At 43.4% G+C, this 20,561-nt stretch overlaps 1 protein-coding gene and 1 pseudogene across 4 annotated transcripts in view; both read left to right on the top strand.

The window, feature by feature from the left end:
* Positions 1 to 20,561, top strand: part of phf14 (PHD finger protein 14) — a 156,076-nt gene that overhangs the window by 122,748 nt on the left and 12,767 nt on the right. The gene's annotated exons all lie outside the window — the stretch shown is intronic.
* LOC146362406 (alcohol dehydrogenase class-3 pseudogene) lies at positions 14,409 to 15,562 on the top strand (annotated as a pseudogene).

Below are 20,561 nucleotides of genomic sequence, written 5' to 3' on the forward strand. Positions count from 1 at the left end.
AAAAGACTGGAAACATGCGCAGCTAACATCTCTGCATTGGATGTTAAAATGAAGGAGGCAGAGGCGCGTATATCAACGCAGGAAGATGTTACAGCGGGATATGGCGCCAAGATTTCTGAAGTGGAGCTTAAGCTGGAGGCCGCTTTGGATAAGATTGATGACTTGGAGAACAGGAGCCGACGGTGTAACATACGTGTTATTGGGCTACCCGAAGGCAGTGAAGGTACCGACCCTGTGTCTTTTTTCAAAACGTGGTTACCGGAGTTGGTGGCTGTGAGTTTCAAGGGCGGCGCTGTTAAAATTGATCGCTGCCACCGGGTGCTTGCACGCCTCCCTTCCAGTGCCCAGCGGCCCCGCGCGGTCATCATAAAGCTCCACAACTTCCAGGATAAAGCACGGATCATGCAAGCGGCTAGGAGGAAGCAGTCCTTATTTCATAACGGCATTCCTATTATGATATTCGAGGATTTCTCTGCCGCTGTTCTGAAGAAACGCCAGGGATTCTACCACGTCAAACAACGCCTCAGGGAGATGGATGTCCCCTTCGCCATGATGTACCCGGCTGTCCTTAGGATCAAGATCGATGGCCAGGAGAAATCTTTTAGAACTCCAGAAGCAGTCTCAGCTTACCTGGATAACGTGCCTCAAGGGGCGGGACCGCGCTCATCCTCAGTGGCTCCAGCGGACTGTTGATCTGTGCTCCTGTCCCATACGTGAGGCATTCGCCAATCCCTCGTCTCCTCCTTTCTTTTTACTTATTTTTTTTTCCTGTTTATTATTATTGTTATTTTTTCTGTTTGTTTTCTTTTTTTCTTTCCGGGTCTGCGCGGAGATAATAACCCTATACATATAGACTATTTTATTTAGCCATTTATAATCCGAATCCTTGTTTTAGCTGCGGGCGGGCAGCTATTTCACGTTACTGATTAAGAAAAGACTCGTACTCTGGTCCAGCATCTTTCTATGTCCAAGTTGGAAAGTTTGCTTGCGCCCCCCGCTGGGCGTTGGAGACCTTTGTCTGACCTCCATACTCTCTGGTTTCTTGACGGTTCTGTTTCTTGTAAATAGTTTTTTGTTAATTGTTAGCAGAGCAGGACGTTTGTTTTTCTATGTGTATTTTACTTCCCACTGGTGTTGTAGAGCAGTGTTTGGGAGCCCTACATATCAGCTATGCTTTGGTCACCTGAGCGTGGTTCCATGCTTATTTCAAATATTGTATGATAAGTGATAATTCAGTGTTAAATGTTTGTTCCTGGAATGTAGGAGGTATACATAACCCTATTAAACGGAAAAAAATATTGAGTTTTCTTAAGAGGGAGAATGTCCATGTTGCCTTGTTGCAAGAAACTCACCTGTCTCCTCAGGAGCATCTAAAACTGAAACGTGATTGGGTCGGTCAAGTTTTTAGTTCCTCCTTTACAAGTAAGAGCCGCGGTGCAGCCATTTTAATACATAAACACCTACCGCTGACAGTTGATCAAACAATTTGTGATAAGTCTGGTAGATATGTTTCCTTAAAGGGCACCCTAGATGGTCAGGCGGTGTCATTTCTGAATATTTACTTTCCACCAGTACAGTCTAACGACTTTATTGCTCATACTCTCTCTTCCTTTTCTGACTGGGTTTGTGATAATTCTGTGATAGCCGGTGATTTTAACTGTTGTTTTTCTACAACTAAGGACAGATCCCCTCCTAAACAAATTCAAATGTCTACAAGGGCCAAAGCACTTTTAGATACTTGTAACGAACTTGATCTGGTTGATACCTGGCGGACTCTTCATCCTAACGATAAAGAATTTACTTTTTTTTCCGGTGTTCATAGAACAAGTAGTAGAATCGATCTCGTTTTCACCCCCAAACGATCACTGGGAAACATTTTGAGATGCACAATAGGCGATATTATTATATCAGATCATGCGCCGGTTTTTGTTCAGCTAAGTGATCTAAATCCTGTCCCTCGGTCTCATGCCTGGAGATTTAACAATTTTTTGATTCACGACCCAAAATTCGAAATGTTTTTAAATGATCAGCTCGAACATTTTTTAAAGGTTAATGCAACCCCTGAAGTTTCTCCAGGCCTGCTTTGGGACACCCTGAAGGCTTACACCCGTGGACTGATTATATCATATTCAGCAGGCCTGAAGCGGAAAAATCAGATGGAACAACGGAAATTATTACTGGAATTGCACGAACTGCAAGCTAAACATAATGAATCACCTTCAGAGCAATTAAGGAATGACATTCAGGTGGTTAAAACAGCTTTAGAGGCACTATTGACAAGAAAGGCTGAGAAATCTCTTTTCTTCATGAGGCAGAGGTTATATGAGTTTGCTAATAAACCTAACCGCTATCTGGCCAATCTTCTTCATAATAAGGGTGCTGGTTGTAATATCCCATGTGTTAGAGACTCATCTGGTTTACCTAAATATGACAATTTAATTATTAATGATACTTTTAAAACTTTTTATAAGCAGTTATATACCTCCCAGTTTAAATCGACATTGGAACAAGGTATGCATCACTTCTTCTTGGGACTAAATTTACCTAAAGTTACTGAAATCCAAAGGGATGATTTATGTAAACCTATAACGCAAAGTGAAATTTTGAAAGTTATTCAGATGCTTCCAAATAACAAAGCCCCGGGTCCGGACGGGTTTACGGGGGAATTTTTTAAGAAATTTAGTAAGATTCTGACTTCCCCACTGTATAAGATGCTTCTGTCCTCTTTTGAGGCAGGCACTCTCCCTCCCTCCTTAATGGAGGCTAATATTTCGCTAATTTTGAAGAAGGGGAAACCTCCTGAAGAATGCGCTTCTTATAGGCCTATATCTGTTTTAAATCTTGATTTGAAGATACTTGCTAAGGTCCTAGCTGTACGTCTTGAGCCAATACTACCTTCGGTCGTTAAGAATGATCAAACTGGTTTCATACGGGGGCGGTATTCCACACATAGCGTGAGGCGCCTACTTAACATTATTCAGCACTCGTCTTTGTTTAACCCTGAAGCTCTAGTCATCTCACTTGATGCTGAAAAGGCCTTTGACCGTCTGGAATGGCCGTTTCTTCTTTTCACACTTCAAGAATTTGGTTTAGGTGACAACTTTGTTAAATGGATCCAGATCCTTTATACTTCCCCTCTTTCGGCAGTGATTACCAATGGTTATAGGTCGGACAATTTCAGTATCGAACGTGGCAGTCGGCAGGGCTGTCCGCTGAGCCCTTTGTTATTCGCCCTGGCTATGGAACCCCTTGCCACAGCCATTAGGAAGGATGCTGCTATTGAAGGACTCTGTTTGAACAATTCTCAACATAAGATTTCACTTTATGCAGATGACGTCTTAATTTTTCTAAATTCTCCTGCTCATTCAATTCCTAGATTAGTTGCGTTAATTTCCCAATACGGCTCCTTCTCAGGCTACAAGATCAATTTTTCTAAAAGTGAGGCTATGCCCCTCTCTGTTCTAAATGAGGTTGATCCAAACATTTCTCAGCCTTTTCGTTGGTCTCCCTCCGGTTTCACTTATTTAGGAGTAAAGATTTCACCAAATCTAAAAGAAATGTATAGTCTGAACTACACCCCTTTAATTCAGACCATCAATCGCGATTTGGATAGGTGGTGCAGCCTCCCTCTGTCTCTCTTAGGTCGTATTCATCTGGTCAAGATGAATATCCTCCCTCGCCTCTTGTATTTATTCCAGATGTTACCGCTTGCTCTATCCAAAAAGGTTTTGTCAAAATTAAATGGTTCAATTATTTCTTTTATATGGCGTAAGAAAAGATCTAGGCTGAGATACAGTTTTCTGTGTTTGCCTGTTCAGAAAGGTGGTCTTGCCGCTCCCTCCTTCCCACAATACCTCTTGGCTGCACAGTTAAAATTTCTTACAGAATGGTTTATGGACGATCCGGATTCTATTTACCTCAGCGCTGAGTCCACTTCTTTAAAGGGCATTCTGTTGCGGAACCTGCTATATATTTCCTCAGGCAAAGCCTCAGTTCTAACACAAGATAATATGGTGCTAAAGAATATGCTCATTATTTGGCGCAAAGTCAGGCGCCTGGAAGGATATTATAATTGTTTCTCCCTTCTTACTCCTATTCATGAAAACCCTGACTTCTTACCTGGTCTTCGGGCTGGTTTTGCGGACTGGTCTCAAAAAGGGATTAATACAGTGGGTGATCTTGTTCATGAGAACTCTCTTCTTACTTTTAATCAACTGAAAAGCAAGTTTGGTCTGACCAATAAGGATTTTTTGAAGTACTTTCAGGTAAAGCACTATATTACTTCTAAATTGAAGGATTTTAATGGAGGGTTTGGTCTTTCTCCTATAGAATCACTCATGGCAAAAACTACCCAACTAAAATGTATCACTAAAAAGATTTATAACATTCTGTCTGATCTTAGAATGGATAACTCTGACAAAATCAAGGGCCAATGGGAATCAGACGTAGGCGCTATAGATGCTGAAGCTTGGGATGAGTTGTGTTGTCGTCCTTTTAAAGCCTTGGCATCTAATTCTATTTGGGAAAGGCAGTTTAAACTTATAAATAGGCTTTATATTACACCTGAGAAGAGACACATGATGTTTCCAGCTTTGCCTGATCTCTGTAACAAATGTCAGTCTGCTGTTGGTTCCTTTTTTCATTGTCTGTGGAGCTGCCCTGTTATTCTACAGTTTTGGAGATCACTCATAGATAAGCTATGTACTATATTTAATTGCCGACTGCATCTGGGTCCAAGGACTTGCTTGTTAGGACTAAATGATGAGCTACCTGCCGGCTTTCGCAGCAAAGATCTCCTTCACATACTGCTACACTACGCTCGAAAGTGCATTATGGTACTGTGGATTTCTGATAAGGCTCCATCTGTCAACCAGTGGCTACAGTCTGTGATATGTATTGTGCCAATGGAAGCCTTCTCTACAGCACTTAAGGACAAACCTTTCCTTTTCTATCGCATATGGGACCCTTTTTTGGCCCATCTGGACACTCCCTCTGCTCAGAGGTTGAAATCGGGCTTACGGGATTTAGCCTGGCAACAAAGGGACGATTGTTAACCTTTTTCATTGTTTATTACTATTGCTGTTGGCTTTTTCTTTCTGCCTCCCATGTCCTGCTATACATGTAGATGCCTCTTTGTCCTGTGTATGTATATGCTGGTGACTGCTGTTTTCCTGCTTTGCAATTAAAAGTTCAATACAAAAAAAAAATAAAAAATAAAAAAAATAAATAAATAAATTCATGAAGACAACCGCAGTGCCACAAGTGCCAAAATGACTTAAATAAATACATAATTAAATAATTGTGTCAATAATTAATCTATTAAATGTATCATTAATTAAATAAAATTCTAAATAAATACATAATAAATGTTTTAAATGAATTGAATGAACATTGAATTTATTATTGAAATATTTAATTAATTCCAATTAAATTCATTAATAAAGCATCTAAATAATGATTTAACAGTATATTTAATTAATTCATTTTGTCACTCCTGGCTAGGGCTGCCACGATTAGTCGACTAGTCACGATTACGTCGACTATTAAAATCGTCGACGACTAATTTAATAGTCGACTCGTCATTTGAAGCTTTGTTAAATCCCAAAAGACGCAGGAATGAGTAGTAGGATTTAAGAGTGTAATAACGGACTGAAACAGAAGATGGCAGCACTGCATGTACAAGGATGCCAGCTGCCGTTAAACCCCGAAGAAGAAGCTGTGTCCCATAATTCATAGCGCGGCCCAGAACAGTTTCCAACAATGGCGGCAGCTAGTTAGTTTTAATATTACTCTTATTATTCTTTCTGGGTCACAAAATAAACGTTTAACATATTTTCAGGTGAGAATGTAGCTGTGTAAACCTCAAATATCTGCTCAGTTTATCAGGACACCACATATTTTCAAAAGCGCTCCCACGTTTTCGGACACGTCTGTTACCCACTAGCTCGATAGCTAGCTGGGGGCAAGGCTCATTAAAGCCCGTGAGAACACCGGACTCCCGGCAAATCGTTTTCAAACCCACTGCTGTCTTTCGCTACTCAGGTTAAATATATATAAGTCACTTAGATAACTTAAAAATGTTATTGTTTGTCTTTTTTCAGTATTTTATTTGTTCCTGAGTAAATCGGTTTGGCTGAGATTAAAGTTATAGTTTTTACACAGCTGAATAAACATCAAGCAGACAGCTGATTATCAGAAGTGTGAGATGCTCGAGAATATACTCCGGTGTCCCGTTATATTTTAGATAGCAAGGAGCAGACGGCTGAGTTTATTAAACTCAGCTGTCTGCAAATGTCATTAACATTTAATAAACTATCATCTTGTCTTTATTTTTAGTTAGCACATACCTTAAACACTTAAAGCTGTAAGCTAATGATAGTTATATAAGAGCAGATGGATGCTGGTGCAATAAGCTGTACGCTGTACGTCCAATGGATGATGATCTGATTAGTCGACTAATCGCAAAAATAATCGGTGACTAGTCGACTATCAAAATAATCGTTTGTGGCAGCCCTACTCCTGGCCCTCCACAGTTAAAGGTCATAACTTTAACTTTAACTTTTTTTGAATATTTATAGCCTGATAGGATACATTTGGTTGGCTTAGGTAGATTAAAATATCATCAGCTCCTTACAGTCTCCCTGTATATTGATTCCTCTAATTTGATTATCCTGTTTTATGTACTGGCTAAGAGGTTCAACAAACTGAGCAAATAAGATCGGCGAGAGGGGGGCAGACCTGTCGGCATGATCTTTCAAGAGTAAATGGTTCCGATAGACTGCCATTTATTTTCATTTTGGCTGTTGGTTTATTGCAGATTGATTGAATTGTCTTAATGACTATTTGATGAAATCCAAACTTTGTCATTTCTCTATAAAGTTTTAATCTTACAGAGTCAAATGCTTTTTCTGCATCTAAACCTATCAGCATTGCCTCTATATTATTCTTTTTATATGATGTATGACGTGGAGAGTCCTTCTAATTCTGTCTTGGGTCTGATGGATAAACCCAGTTTAGTCAAGATTAATAAATTAATGGATTATTAAGATTAATCCAGGTTTAATACTGATCTTGGTCAATAGTGTCTATAATTCAATTTATCTTTTCCCTCCTTTGGAACAACAGATATGGCCGCTTCTTTCCATGAGCAGGTAACCTCCCCTCATTTAAGGACCCAGTTACACACTGCCTTTAGTCTAGGAGTTAATTCCTCCCTGTAGGCCTTATACCATTCACCAGTGAAACCATCCATGCCAGGGCTTCTATGTGCTTTTAGTCTTGCAATTGTGGCATTCATTTCTTTATAACAATAATTTTGCCCTGTATAACCGCTTGAGGATGCTGAGGACCCTTCTCTTTCTTACCTTCCACCCCGAGTCAGTTAGCCTCAGTTTTCTTATTTTCAGGACAATCCTTAACCCAATTATTCATGTGTCACCACACTAAAAAGAGCCTCATGTTCTCTTCTCCCTCCACTTCTCTGCTGCTGCCTGCCTCTCCCACATCCTGCAGTATTTTATGGTTGTGACATGTACATTGTCAGCGGTGTGGTTAGGTTTGTTTCAGCTTTGTCTTATTTTTCTGTCTCTTCCATGTTATTTTAACTACATGTGTGGAAAATCTCAAATTCTCAGAAAGACAGTCTTTCTAAGTCCATTCACATATATATTGCAGGTGAACTTCCTACCTTTTAAATTTGGAGGGTATCTCTCCTTTCATGATGGTGTTTGTATATGCTGCTGATCTCCTTTTAAGGTTGAGGGCAATGCCATTGTCTGGACACCTGCTGTTGACTCTTGATGTCACTGTGTCTGTGAAGGTTCTCAGTCATCCAGGACAAGACTCAGCAGTCCATCTGCATCTTAAGGATAAAGGACACTCTTTCGAGGATGCCAATGTTCACATTTTGGACAGAGACGCCTTAACGCCCACTCACATCCATCTGACCTCAGGAATTCGCATGATAAGGTGGGGCCAGGTTTCACAATGAGCTCACCCGAAACCCTGGCTGATTGGGACCCACACCCAATTTCACACCTTGGCTCAGGCGATTAGAGGATCATCAGGGGGTCCTTTTGTCCCTCTGTTCAAGCAACTTAAAGAAGTCCAGACGCTTTTCTTTGCAAGCTCCTTTGACTCTTGATGTCACTGCAGTTGCTCTGGAACTTTGTGTCTTAAGGGAGAGGGGTTTTTTTTGTCGTTGAAACATGTTTTTCACAGTTCAAGATGGCTGGCGGTAAAGCTGTGGAATATTTAGCCAAACCTGGCCCTTGATGTAGGTCTGATGATGTTGGTCGAGGTTGATCCAGGTCTTGGTTTGGTTTGCCTGCTACTGACACACTGAGGCATTTAATTAATATAATTTTGCATCCCTGCCTGTTAACATGTTCCCTCTCTGATTCTTGCAGTCCTGCCACAAGATAATAATCATTTCAATCTGTATTAAATGACACATACTACTTCTCTTTTAATTAATGTCTCCTCATCTTCCTTTTCCCCTTTTTTGCATTATTTAATCTTATACTGAAATACCCATTTTTTAGAAATTAAAGTTAATTTATCCGCACATTTTATTGCTACAATATTTCACCATGTTTGTTTTTCATAAATTGGACATTTGGACTATTTTATGGTATACCTCTTGAGTTGGCTTTCTGTTTTGGACTTTGAGCTCCCCATATTTGTTCCTGGTGGTACTCAAGTTCAATCTCAGACATCCAATCTGTAGATTCTCAATCACAACTAATCAACCAATGGCTTTTTGTGAATTCAGACCCAGTAAGTTGTCCCTTATGTAACCCATAATGCCATTAGCATGTGTCTGCCTGTGGCAATCAGCCCAAACTAACGGTGATAATTTGCATCTGCCGGTGGTCCTCAGCCCAGGTTAACAGTGTTGATTTGCATCTTCCCTCTGGCGATCAGCCCAAACCAACTGTGTTTACAGAATTTTTCTCTGAATGGTGGACCCTCTTACCAAACACAGAATAATTTCAAATTCCTTAAATCAAATTATTTGTCCTTGAAAAATTCTCTCCACTCTGGATTCTTTATCAATTGAGATTTCAGCGGTCACTGTCTGCTCTCAGTTGCCAGGCACTCTTCTCCTCAGTAATTTGTTTGCAGGTAAGCACTCTTTCAGACTCATGGAGTCTAAATCCAGGTTTTCCTGAATCAACATGAAACCAAACTGATTTTCTGAGATTTATTAAAAGAAAGTTAAAACCTTTGCAAAGTGATTGATACAGCACGAACTGGCATAGACAAAAAGGTAAAATAATAGCAGCTCCTTTGTAGCCGACAAGTGGGAATCTTTGTGGGAATCTTTGTCTGTTCAGCTGTAGGGAGCTCAGTCCTCACAGTCACGTAGGCACCAACCTGATAATGAACACAGCTCCAATTAGTTTGTTTACAAATATTCACACTCATTCTTTGTTCAAGAAAACTACATACCAATAGTAAGCTGGGCTTCAATAAGGTGAAACACAAATTTTCCATTACAGACCAAATTAGAAAATTCTATAATTTTTATAAGCTATAACTATAATATCATCCACAGCAGGTGGCTCATAAGGTTGCTAATAGTATAGCACAACAACAGCAAAACTAACAACAACTACTATGAAGCAGGACAGGCCTTTCTTCTTAATAAAGTTGTATTTAATTACTACAGAAGACTATTGATGCTGCTAATGCTCAAACATGATGAACATTGTGGAGGGGCTTCAGGGGAGGCCGACACACCGGAACTCCATCAGCTCATCACGCCTCCCCTGTATAAAACGCGCCAGGACCTGAGGTGTGTTGTTGTGTGTGGGGGTTGTAGCTGAAAAGCTGCAACTGAGCGTGGTAGAGACAACAACCGAATGTTGAAAATGTGAACTGTGTGGTCGGGTCCATCTTTCATGATAAAAACATATTATCAGGGGTATGAAAAAAATGTATTAATAAGTTACATATTCTTAACATTTATAAGAAGTAGCTTAACATGACAAAAGAAATAACAGAGATTTTCTTATGCAGAACTAACTTGCTTTAACTAACTTGCTTTCAATTGCTTTATAATTGCAACTGTAACTGCTCCAGTAGGAACAACTGTATGTTAAACACATAAAGTATTGCAAAGGTCTTTTGGGTCCACTTGATGATCATGTCTAGTATTTTAAAGGGTAAGTCAAAGCAGGACAATTTGTGCAAAAAGTTAATGGACATAGATAAAAAGGATTAGTTTAATCACATTTGGTCTTTTATTTTTTGTTGTTATGGCAGATTTATTCACAGCAGCTCTCATATTTTTGAAAGTTGTAACGTAGTTTGGCTCAAAAATTGTAAAAGGGCTGATTCTTATATAGCGCTTCTCTACTCTCCCAGAGTGCTCACAGTGCTTTATACACCCACTGTACGCACTTTTTTCCCAAGAATATTTGGCATGCAGACTGGAGCAGCCAGGGATCAAACCACCAACCTTCCGATTAGTAGATGACCTGCTTTACCTCATGAGTGACACCCCATCAAGCAAGGTGGTAGGTAAGCAGACTCAGCAGATATTTTGAGTCCCCAGATATGACCAATTTATTTACAGTGATCTCCATAACACATGAAAGTTAAACCTAAGCTCCCCAGATTAACTCATAACAATAAAAATCTAAAAGCATATGGCCTAGGCAGCACAGCTCACCGCTCCTCCTCAGGGAAATGAGAAAGACATAAAGCTCACTACTCCACTGATTAACTCATTTACATAAATCCCTCTAAGATAACTCTTGATAAGTTAGTCCGTAATCTCGAAAAACACAAAAACAAAGAAAACTTTCCCTAAAAAACTCCTCCTCTTGGTTAAGGCCGGTGATGGCAGGTATGGTGATGATCCCAAACACCTAACACCTAAGGCTCAAAACAAAGAAACAAAGGTAAGTATGAACAAAGGAACAAACAGCCTCTAACTGACTGCAAATGCCGGCCTAATCCATCTGTCAATCTCTTGCTCCCCTCTCCCCTGGCTCGTAAACCTGAAATCCTGAGATACTTAAACGCCTCTGCTTGGTGCAGCAAATTATCCCTGACCTGGAGTGAGCACTTCACCCTTTTTTTTAGCTGAGGGCCATGGCCCCAGATTTATAAATGCTAGTTCTCATTCCTGCTGCTTTACACTTAGCTGTGAACTGCTCCAGTGCGAGCTAGAGGCCACCACGTGATAAAGCCAATAGAACGACATCATCTGCAAAAAGCAGAGATGAGATTCTGAGGCCACCAAAGTAGAAGTCCTTTGCCACCTGGCTACACCTATTATGAAAGAATAGGTGACAAAGGGCATTCCTGGTGGCAACAGTTGACCAAACTCATGAGGTTGTGTCTTTAGAAAACAACTGTCTGAATTAAACATTGGGCTTGCAGGTCAAAAACAACCCTCCAGTCACATCCATTATCAGCAGTTCTCCACTACACGCCTTTGGAGTAGAGGGTCGCAAGCTCGATTCCCGCCTGGCATACCGGAGTGAGAGAGATAAATACAAAGTCATGCTGGCTCGGACATCGCCCTGATCAACAAGGTCCACGTCAGGTGTTGAGGAACCAGGGCACCCTGATGAGAAGTGGCCTACTGGAACAAGAAGGCATCGGTGGGCAAGAGAAGAAAATAGGGTTTTGTTGGAATGCTATAATGCAAGGAACCCTGGCGGAAGGGATTGCATGGATAGGATGAGGGATGTATGAAATCGTCGATACCCAACATCATCATTGACGGCAAAACAACTAGTAGCTCAGTGTTCCAACATTCAGAAGAAGGGACTGCTCTCACAGGTAGAGATTGACGAGGTACAACACATATGCTACAGCAAGGGGGAGCCATCAGAGATTGGTTAGAGGCGCAAAACACCAGCTACTGGTAAGACTGTGCACTCAGCTGAGACTGCAAGACTAGGCTGACCAACCTGTGCACTGCCTGGATTGATTACAAGACTCAATGCCCCACACCTGGATCCTGGAATGCCTAGACCTATACAAGATCAACAGGACCCTAAGAGCCTTCATCGGAACTCAATGGGGATGTGCTGTACAATGCTAGAGGCCAACTTCAAGCCCATAGCACAAGTCACCATCAAGTGCGGGATCTACCAAGGAGATTCTCTGTCCCCACTGCTGTTCTGCATAAGCCTGAACCCCCTCAGTGAGATCATTGACAAGACTGGCTATGGATACCGACTATGGAATGGAGCAGTTGTCAGCCACCTCCTGTAGATGCATGACGTCAGGCTGTATGCCAAGAGTGAACGAGACATTGATTTATTGATCCACACCACCAGGATATACAGCAATGACATCAAAAAGTCATTCGGATTGGAGAAGTGTAGTCAGATGATAACGAAGAGAGGGAAGGTAGTCAGAAGTGAGGGGACAGAACTACCAGATGGCAACACTGCAGACATAGAGGACAGCTACAAGTACCTGAGTATCCCACAGGCAAATGGGAATCATGAAGAGGCCGCTAGGAAAGCTCCAACCACCAAGTACCTGCAGATGGTCAGGCAAGTCCTGAGGAGTCAGCTGAACGGTAAGAACAAGATCCGGGCTATCAACACCTATGTCCTGCACGTGAACAGGTACCATGCTGGGATAATAAGCTGGCTAAAGGAGGAGCTACAAGCTACTGACATCAAGACAAGGAAGCTCCCGACCATGCATGGAGGGTTTCACCCCAAGTCCAGCACCCTGAGGCTGTATGCTAAGTGGAAGGAAGGAGGCCGGGGAGTAGTAAGTGTCAGCACCACAGTCCACGATGACACAACAAACATCCACAAATAAATCAGGAAGATGGCCCCAACCGACTGCTTGCTCAGTGAATACCTCAGGAAGCAGAAACCCAAGAAAGAGGAGGATGAAGAGGCACCATGGAACGACAGGCCCCTGCACGGTATGTACCACCGGCAGATAGAGGAGGTGGCTGATATCCAGAAATCCTACTAGTGTCTGGACAAAGCTGGACTCAAAGACAGCACAGAGGCACTAGTCATGGCAGCACAGGAACAAGCTCTGAAGAATTTGCTTAAATAACTGGGTGCCATAACTTTTAAAATTAATTAGAAGAATTTTAAAATCAATATGAAAATGAAGGGTAGGAGACAGATGATGTCTGGCTGTTTCTTCCTGTCGACGCACCTTCTCCACCACCATTTTTCGACGTTCCTGTCGATCCTCCTCTTTCCTGTTGGACATGACCCACCACGTCACGATGCCGAAGAGCGGATTTCGCCTGTAACACAGATGTGGCTGGGGTCCAATTCCTCCCCGTTGCTAGGGTGGGAGCAGTGCCTCTCACTATGGGGTCCCAGGAGTCCATGAGTGACATCTCAATCCTCACTTTTGCACATTTAAACTCCTCGACCAGGCAGGGGATAGGCAATGACAGTATCCCGTCGCTGTAGAGTCCAACGCTGCTGAGGCATTTGGGAAGTCCGAACCACTTCTTAACGTAGGAGCTCACTAGCCTCTCTAGTCGATTGGCATGATTGAGTGAGACCTCGTACATTGTCAACGGCCACAGTAGTCTGGATAATAACCCAAACTGGAAGCACCAGAGCTTCAGTTTCTCTGGGAGTGCAGTGTTGTTAATCCACTTGAGGTCATCAACCAAGTTCTGCCTTAATTGTTCTAGTTGCCACGTATCATTGAGGTCTGCATTATACCACCATCCCAGGCTCTTTATGGGCTTCTCTAAGACTGTTGGAATTGGTTCTCCACTGATATAGAATTGCTCGGCTGTCAGTTTTTTTGCGATGGAGATGCTGCGAGATCTACTTGGCTTAAACTCCATTCTTGCCCATTCTATGTTTTCCAGGACCTTCTGTAGCAATCGCCTAGTACATGGTTTTGTTGTTGTAGTGATGGTCATGTCATCCATGTAGGCCCGAATGGGAGGAAGACGAAGGCCACTCTTGAGTCTCTCACCTCCCACTACCCACCAGGATGCCCGTATGACCAACTCCATTGCCATGATAAATGCCAGAGGGGAAATCGTGCAGTCTGCCATAACTCCAATTTCCAGGTGCTGCCAGGCTGTAGTGGTGTTCTCAGCTGTCACACAAAACTGTAAATCCTGAAAGTAGGTCTTGACCAGTCCTGTGATGTGGTTTAGTACGCTGAAATAGTTGAAGGCCATCCACAAGATCTTGTGCGGAACTGACCCAAAGGCATTGGCAAGGTCTAAAAAGACAATTTGAAGGTCTCTTCCTTCTTTCTTGGCAGTTTGAATCTGGTGCCAGATGATGCTGGCATGCTCCAGACATCCCGAGAAGCCCCGGATGCCGGCCTTCTGCACTGATGTGTTAATATATAGTAGTTTCTTTGCAGGAAGGTAGATAGCCTTTGGGCCAAGACACTGAAGAAGATCTTTCCCTCTACGTTCAGCAGGCTGATCTGGCGAAACTGGCTGAGCATGGAGACAGCTGGTGAAGTAATCAAGTGCAAGGCAGCTGTTGCCTGGGAGCCAGGGAAACCTCTTTCTATTGAAGAGGTGGAGGTAGCCCCACCTAAGGCCCATGAAGTTCACATTAAGATCTTTGCTACAGGCGTGTGTCATACAGATGCCTACACTCTGAGTGGCAGTGACCCTGAGGGGCTTTTCCCTGTCATCTTGGGACACGATGGTGCTGGAACAGTTGAAAGTGTTGGCGAAGGAGTTACCAAGTTTAAGCCAGGTGATACTGTGCCTCAGTGTGGTGAATGCAAATTCTGCAAAAACCCCAAGACTAACCTTTGCCAGAAAATTAGAGTAACCCAGGGTCAGGGTCTGCTTCCTGATAAGACATCACGCTTTACTTGCAAGGGAAAGCAAGTGTATCACTTCATGGGGACCAGCACCTTTTCTGAGTACACTGTAGTGGCTGACATCTCTCTGGCCAAGGTGAATGAGAAGGCTCCGCTGGATAAAGTATGCCTTCTCGGATGTGGCATTTCTACAGGATATGGTGCTGCTCTTAATACTGTCAAGGTTGAACCTGGTTCCACATGTGCTGTGTTTGGCCTTGGAGCTGTGGGCTTGGCCGTTATAATGGGCTGCAAGGCTGCTGGAGCAACCAGGATCATCGGTGTGGACATCAGCCCTGCTAAGTTTGAAAAAGCCAAGGAGTTTGGAGCCACTGAATTTGTAAACCCAAAGGACCACAGCAAGCCAATCCAGGAGGTTCTGGTGGAGATGACTGATGGGGGTGTGGACTACTCATTTGAGTGCATTGGAAATGTGCAAATTATGAGAGTTGCTCTGGAGGCATGCCACAAAGGTTAGGGTGAAAGTGTCATCATTGGTGTAGCTGGAGCTGGACAGGAGATCTCCACCAGACCATTCCAGCTGGTGACAGGTCGCGTGTGGAGAGGCACAGCCTTTGGAGGGTGGAAGAGTGTGGAGAGTGTTCCTAAACTGGTGGAAGATTACATGAGTAAGAGGCTGAAGGTGGATGAGTTTGTAACCCACACACTGCCCTTTGAGAAGATCAATGAGGGATTTGACCTCATGCATGCTGGAAAGAGTATCCGCGCAGTGTTGACTTTCTGAAGTGTACTTTTAACTGTTAGATGTTTTTACTAACAGTAAGATATGTTTGACTGATCCATTTCAATTAAAACCTCTGTAAAACCAAAAAAAACCAAAAACATAACAGAAACTGGCTGATGGATGAGGAGTTCTTCTCCTTAGGGATCAGAATACCTCCTGCTCTTCACCAAGCCTTTGGAATCACTCCTTTCTGCCACGCTACCTTCATCAGCTTCCACAGGTATTTGAAGACTCGTGGGGTGTTTTTATAGAGCCTATATAAGATGCCATTAGGTCCTGGGGCCGATGCTGCTCTTGCCTGCTTTACTACCTTCTCCACTTCACTCCATGTAGGTGGTCTTATGTCCATTTGGTGTTCAGGTGCCTGGATAGGTGGCATATCACTCGGAATGGTAACTGGCTCATGCCTCTGATCATCAGAGTAAGTTTTCCTCAGATAGTCTTCCAGGTCTTTTATGGGCATTTTGAGGCACCCGCTCTTCTCTTCAACAAAAAGGCCTTAACAAAGTTGTTTGGGTTGCTGTAGAAAAGGGTCCTTGTCCATTCTTTCTTCTTATGTTGTAGTCTGAGGTGTTCTGCTCTTCGCAGCTTAGTAAGTTGTTACTTTATTTCCTCCTGCAGGGCAGTGAGTCCCTCCCTTTCTGTCTCATATGCCCTCCTCCACTGTTTCCTGAGTTGTCTTCTCTCTTTCACTAATCTATCAACTTCCCGCTGTCTCCTGGACTTTAACTGGTTTAAATGGCCTTTCTGCTGTCTCTGAGTCTTGTTCTTTACCCCAAATCGCTCTGCCCCATAGCTGTAGATGATGGTTCCCAGGTTCTCCAGCTTCCTTTCAACTGGACCCTTTTGTTGATCTAGTATAAGAGCCAGTTCCAAGTCAGTGGTTTCCCACTCTCTTTTCTCACTGGATCTGGGCCACAGAATCTGATCTGTCCTAGCTTCCAGCTTCCTTTTTCCTTGCTGGTAGCGGTTGGCTAGACTCAGTGTTGGAAGATTCTGTTGGCTGTTTCTGGATGAGCTCTGGGCTGGAACCGTAGTGTTCATTGTGGCTGGCTTACATCTATACACAAGTGTGTTGCTAGCTGTTGGTGGCTAAACTCCAAGTTAGGGGCTGATATTAAATGGCCGGGCCCTGAGCTAGAATCTAATATTGGGTGTGGCTGGCTAAGTTCTAGACTGGGAACTGCTACTGGCTGGATTTGACTGAGTTCTGATCTGGAGACTATGGGGGAGTCTGTACGACAATGAACTTCGAACGGGGTGCTGATACCCGGAGGGCTGTGGGGATTCTCCTGCCTCTGGACTTCAATCGACTGATTTGACTTACTTCTTTAAAAGTATGTGTCAATGTGAGGCCCCTTTCTCAGCTCACTGAGGCACTTCTTCTTGCCTTGGTGGATTTTAAGGCCCATGTCAGTTGTTAGTTTTTACCAGCCACAAATGCAGTTCTGCAGTTTCTTTCCTACCATCATTGATGGTCCATTATTAGCCTTGCTGGTTGATCTATTCTTCGTTGGTACCGTTCTGTGGTTCGTTGCCATTAAATCCATCCAGAAAGGGTCTTCTTCCGCCCCTGCTCTCGCAGACCCTAGGGGTATCTTCTCCTTTGAGATTTCTGTAGCAATAATGAGAATTACAATAGTCCAAAAGAGATGCAACAAATGCATGTATGACCATTTCCAGTTCATAGCGGGACACAATGGGACTCAGCTTAGCAATGTTTCTCAAATGATAAAAACAAGAGAGAACCAGAGATTTAACATGAGCATCCAAAGTCAGAGCTTTGTCAAAAGTTACTCCAAGATTCCTAGGAGAGGATTTGGCAAATGTAGCAAGAGGACTTCAATTTTCCATATAACCTTTGGCACAACATTAGCCACCCAGCCGAACCTGCTCCCCACCAGCAAGCGGGAGAGGGAATCAGCCGCAACTCTCTCCAGCCGATGGACCAGCAACAGGGATGAATGGGATCTGATGGCCGGCCGCGTGGCAAGTGGCGGGGGCGCAGCAAACGTTGACAGAACCTGCAGCTCTCAAGCAGCTTGACAGGTGGCCAGCGTGCTGGACTGGATGGTGCACTGTCCTTCAGTGTGGGAATGTCAAGTTCTGCCCGTGCGCCGACCTCCAGCTCCGTCAGAGCAGGTCCCTCCCGCGTGCTGACCTCCAGTTCTGGCAGTGGAGGTCACCTCCCTCCCCCATGCAGTTTGAGGGCTGGCGGTGGTGTCAGCCAGGAACCGACCCAAGCTGCCAGACTCATTGTCAGCTGCTTCCAGGGCTCGGACCAGTCCTGCAGCTGTTCCTCCTGGCGTCAAAACACTGCCGCCTGCCCTCTCTGCATGGCAGCAAGTTTCGTGCCTACTGGGGTCAGCTTCCCCGTTGACCCCAGTAGGCAGCCCCATACCCTGCAACCCGCCAGGGGAAAGGGGGCCCAGGCCCATCCGGACCGGGGCCCAGTACACCCGACCCCACCTCAGAGAAAACTGCACCCACCCTGTCATCCACTCATCTTCCAGACTACACAAGACAATAGACGCCCAGGCTGAGATCTTCCTCCAGCTCTCCTGTATCTCCCCCTCCTGCAGAATGAGTTCCTGAAGAGAGGAGATGTAACAACCTCCTCCACCAGTTGAAGAGCCCCCCCAGGTGGCTCGATGCACCGGCGGCACCCTGCGCCAGGACTGGGCCCCCATACACCCACCCGCCCACATCCCTGGCAACACACCAACCAGGACCCAAGCCCCCGAGGCCCAGCCAGGGCCCCAGCCCAGAGACGGAGCACCCCCAGAACCTCACGCCCGTCCCGGACCCACCCAGGGGCAGCCAGGCTACCAGGTCAGTAACCCACGTCCGTCAGCACAGACCCTCCCCTAGCCCCGCTGCACGGAGCCACGAGGAAACCGTCACCTAAGAGCCAACAGAGCCCTTAATAGGCCATGACCGCTACCCCGGGTTGAGCCCTCCAAGGAAGATGCTCCTGGGGAACCCCCCGACGCCCTAAGCCTGTCCCTACCCCCACACCAATCACAACAGCGAAGGTGGGACTAAACTATGACCCCCCCCACCCCCACTAGGTGATGGAGCTGATCAAAGGAGCCCAGAGCAATTGATCTGATGTGGTGGCAGAGGCTGTATCAAGACTAATGTAATCTAATAGATAATTTCTATATTGGTTAGAATTAAGATTATTTTTATTTTTCCAGTTCATGAGGACTGTTTTCTTGGCTATGCATAGGGCAGTGAAAACCATATGGGCTATATTCTTATCTGTAGTGACATTATCTAAGCTGCCCAACAAACACACTAGAGGGGAAGTTGGAATGTTACATTTCAGACACTTTGATAAGTCTCCACATATCTCGCGCCAAAACTTCTGAACTGGTGGACAGAACCAAAGAGCGTGGATATAATTGTCCGGTGAATTGGTTTGGCAGTGTGAGCAGTTGTTGGTAGACGTAAAGCCCATCTTGAACATCCGATGACCTGTATAGTGTACTCTATGTAGTATTTTGTATTGAATTAATTGAAGACTGGGATTTCTAATTAGATGAAAGGTTTTTAAGCAAATCTGAGACCAGAAGTTTTGGTCTAAGTTAACTGATAAATTTGCTTCCCATTTTGCAATAGGAAATAATATTGATTCATCTGTTTTAGAAAGCATTCTGTATATTTTGGAAAGTAATTTGGGGGTTTTAAGAGTAAGAAATTGAACCACACTTGGTGGAGTTTGTAGTTCAACTTGACCCGGTTTAAATTTCTTTTTTACTATGGATTTAATTTGTTGATATTCTAAAAATCTTTTCTTGTTGATCCCATATTGTGTAACTAGTCTGTCAAATGGAATAAATTCTGTTCCTTCTAATATATGTTCTAGATATTTGATTCCTTTACCACTCCAATCTGAAAAGTTTATCATATTATTGTGTTGTAATATGTCAGGGTTGTTCCAGATAGGTGTACGTATGCATGGGATTAATGAATACTCCGTCAATTTTAGAAACTCCCACCATCCTGTCAGAGAAGAGCTGATGTTGACGCTTTTGAAGCATTCATGTCGTTGGATGTTTGAGCTGATAAATGGTAGATCTTAAATCTCTAGATTATTGCAAAGTGCTTGTTCTACATCTAGCCAAGGTTCATCTAAGAAGGTATGTTTTAGCCATCCTGAGATAAACTGAAGCCTGTTGGCTAAGAAGTAGTGCTGAAAGTTAGGTAGTTCTAATCCTCCTTTATCCTTGGTCTTTTGTAGTGTTTTTAAGCTTATACGTGGGGGTTTATTTTTCCAAAGGAATTTGGACATGTACGAATCTAGAGATCTGAACCAATCTTGTGGCAGTTTAGTTGGGATCATTGACAATAAATAATTTATTTTTGGTAAGACCATCATTTTTATAGCGGCAACCCTTCCCATGAATGACATGGGTAGACATTTCCATCTAGCCAGATCGCCTTCTACCTTCTTTAAAAGTGGGATATGGTTTAATTTAGTTAGATCTGCAAGCTTGGGAGAAACATTAATACCTAAATATTTTATATTTCCCGATTGCAGTGGTGTAGAAGAAAAATTATGGAAGGAGCAATTAATGGTCTAATGGAAGGACTGTAGATTTTGACCAGTTAATTGAGTAATCTGATATTCTTGCAAAAGAGTTTATCAATTCAATCACCCCAGAGTTATTTTTTGTGAGTTTTGGAGAAAAAGTAACACATCATCCGCATAAAGGCTGATTTTATGTTCCGCGTTCTTGCATTTTATGCCCTTAATTACTGAATTCTGTCTAATTGCTGCTGCTAGTGGTTCAATAAAAATTACAAACAGTGAAGGGGAAAGTGGGCATCCCTGCCTGGTGCCCCTCAGGAGACAGAAGCTGAAGGATTTTTGGTCATTTGTTTTGACACAAGCTGTTGGGGAATTATATAATATTTTTAACCAGTTAATGAAAGAGGATCCAAAACCAAATTTGTGTAAAGTTGCAAATAGAAATTTCCAGTTAACTCTGTCAAAGAAAATATTGTA

Source organism: Perissodus microlepis, chromosome 22, assembly GCF_051167445.1.
Source record: "Perissodus microlepis isolate ML-2025 ecotype Zambia chromosome 22, ASM5116744v1, whole genome shotgun sequence".
NCBI classification, from domain to species: domain Eukaryota; kingdom Metazoa; phylum Chordata; class Actinopteri; order Cichliformes; family Cichlidae; genus Perissodus; species Perissodus microlepis.